Source organism: Vicugna pacos, chromosome 32, assembly GCF_048564905.1.
Source record: "Vicugna pacos chromosome 32, VicPac4, whole genome shotgun sequence".
NCBI lineage: Eukaryota > Metazoa > Chordata > Mammalia > Artiodactyla > Camelidae > Vicugna > Vicugna pacos.
In genome coordinates, this window is record NC_133018.1 from 568,805 (window position 1) to 571,854 (window position 3,050).

General features: G+C 47.5%; 1 pseudogene; it reads left to right on the forward strand.

Moving 5' to 3' along the window:
• Positions 1 to 375: 375 nt before the first annotated feature.
• LOC140690891 (ubiquitin thioesterase OTUB1 pseudogene) lies at positions 376 to 2,388 on the forward strand (annotated as a pseudogene).
• The last annotated feature ends 662 nt before the right edge of the window (positions 2,389 to 3,050 follow it).

A 3,050-nucleotide genomic window follows, 5' to 3' on the forward strand; every position in this document is an offset into this window, starting at 1 on the left:
AAGTAAGGAGGGATAATAGCCCGAAGGTCGCAGAGTGGGCATTTTTATCGTAGCGTGTTAAATGTCCATTCCCCTCCCTCTGACAGTTCTGCACAGATCTGGGGGAGACAGGAAGTGTGCCCGGACAGTTCCCTGTCTGTGGGGCACCCATGACCTGATGTAAAGCGCTCTCTTTATCATCCTCCCTCAATCTAAGTCTGAAAGCGCTGGAGCAAAGGCCGGGAGGCGCAGCCTCGTGGCTTCAGAGTAGAGGGGTAATACTGAAGTGTTTTAATGACTAATGGTCCTAGGAATGGCTGTGTTCTTTATAAATATTAAAAGAGTAGTAACAAAAGGCAAACAAGATCATGAATAAAATGACTGACAGAGATCAAGACTTGTGTCACCTAAATTTACAGGAATTCCATGTATGTCTGAGGGGCAAGAATCAAAAGCATTGCTACAGAGAACCCAGAAGGGTAACAACCACTAATTCATTCATTCATTCATTCAACACATACTCAGTGGGCACTGACTATGTGCCAAGGGTAAAGGATACAAAGGTGAATAAGAAACAGAATCCCCTCCTTCACAGAGCTTGCATTTTAGCAAGGGAGAGAGAGCTAATAACAAACAAACAAATGTATGCTACAGTGTTAGGTAGTCATCAAGACTATGAAGAAAAGCAGGAAAAAGGGACAGAGAGTGATGGGGGCGCTGTTTTATATAGAAAGGGTGGAGAAGGCCTATTGAGAATGATATCTGAACAGAGACCTGTGTGAAGTAAGAGACTGAGCCATGGGAAACTCAAGGGGAAGAGTGGTCCAGGTAGGGGAAAGAGCACATGCAAAGGCCCTGACGCAGGTAAAAGCTTGGATCATTTAGGGAACAGTAGTGCAGCAGAAGGAAGGAGGACAAGGAAGAGTCACACGACATGAAGTTGGAAAGACAGACTAAGCGGATCATGTAGAACTTGTGGGTAAAACTTGGTAAGGACAAGGATTTTCAACTTAAATGTGTTAAGAAGTGACTGACGGTTTTAGGCTGATGGATGAACATCGCTGATTTGCACTTTTATCTGATTATTCTGGCTTCATCTCTGAAGAACCAGCCATTGAAAGCAGTAGTAGAACACGGAGTGTAACCAGCCAGCTACTAAAATAATATAGAGAAAAAGTAATGGTGACTTGCATCGAATGGCTCTTGGTGGAGCAAGTGAGAAGTGGTTAGATTGGGATATATTTGAGAACTGACTGCTGGATTGATTGTGGAGTGTTGGGGGAAATGGGAAATAAAAATAACACCTAGATCTGGGCATGAGTGATTGGCCAGCTGCGGGGGACAGAGTGAGGAAAGCTGGCGAAGGAGCACAGATCAGGGAGAAGAGTGATCAGAAGTTCTGTTTGAAGTACGGTGCTGTTTAAAGATGGCGGTGGAGGAACCTCAGCAGCAGAAGCAGGAGCAGCTGGGCAGCGACTCCGAAGGTGTTAACTGTCTTGCCTACGATGAAGCCATCATGGCTCAGCAGGACTGAATTCAGCAAGAGATTGCTGTGCAGAACCCTCTGGTCTCGGAGCGGCTGGAGCTCTCTGTCCTATACAAAGAGTATGCTGAGGATGACGTCTACCAACAGAAGATCAAGGACCTCCACAAAAAGTACTCGTACATCCGCAAGACCAGGCCTGATGAGAACTGCTTCTATCGAGCTTTTGGATTCTCCCACTTGGAGGCATTGCTGGATGACAGCAAGGAATCGCAGCGGTTCAAGGCTGTGTCTGCCAAGAGCAAAGAGGACCTGGTGTCCCAGGGCTTCACTGAGTTCACAATTGAAGATCTTCATAACACATTCCTGGACCTGATCGAGCAGGTGGAGAAGCAGACGTCAGTGGCCGACCTGCTGGCCTCCTTCAATGACCAGAGCACCTCGGACTACCTGGCGGTGTACCTGCGGCTGCTCACCTCGGGCTACCTGCAGCGTGAGAGCAAGTTCTTCGAGCACTTCATCGAGGGTGGGCGGACCGTCAAGGAGTTCTGCCATCAGGAGGTGGAGCCCATGTGTAAGGAGAGCGACCACATCCACATCATCGCGCTGGCCCAGGCGCTAAGCGTCTCCATCCAGGTGGAGTACATGGACCGCGGCGAGGGTGGCACCACCAACCCCCACATCTTCCCCAAGGGCTCTGAGCCCAAGGTCTACCTTCTCTACCAGCCTGGACACTACGATATCCTCTACAAATAGGGCTGGCCCCAGCCTGCCACTGCCCTGCCCGCCCTCCCCTCTGCCAGGCGCTAGACATGTACAGAGGTTTTTTTGTGGTTGTAAATGCTCATACTTCACGCCCCACCCCTTCCCTGTCACACGACCTCGACCTTCCACATTTTATTAAAGGGGACGCTGGTGGTGAAAAAAAAAAAGAAGAAGTAGTTCTGTTTGAAATACTGAGTCAGCTGTTGTACATAAAAGTCTATGGTTCAGACTTTTGTCATCCAAACATACAGGCAGACTACTAAGTTCTCATCTGTCACATAGTGACTACTCAATAAGTAATGGTTTTATTTTGTTGCTGTTGCTGCCAAGCTGACACCATCTTTTGTGTCTGAGATGTTACTGTAGGAAAATGTCGGATGAATTGGAATAGGCGGACTCAGGACAGATTATGCCCTAGTTCTGAAACAGAGAGATGATCTGAGTGAAGTTATTAAATGTTCACAAGCAATAGTTATCTAGAAAGGAGACCTTAAGGGAATAGCGCTGGTCACTCCAGGGGTCCTTTGCTGTAGCCCAGAGCAACAGTCCTCAAATTCCAGCCTCCCCAGGGGAGCTTTAAAAGAAGATTCACTTCAGATCTCTTGCCTCAGAATCTTCAAGGATTGAGTCCCAGAATATCTAACTTAAAAGTGTTCCCTGGGTAACTCCAGGTTTGAAACCACTGCCCAAGGACACAACCTTCTAAGCCCTCTAAGACATAAACTGTTTGCCAATACTGGCTGTTAAAAGAGCAGGATGGAAAGTACAGCATGGGTGTCTTTATCTACAGTGGGCACATAAAGCCCGTTGCTTAAACACATCA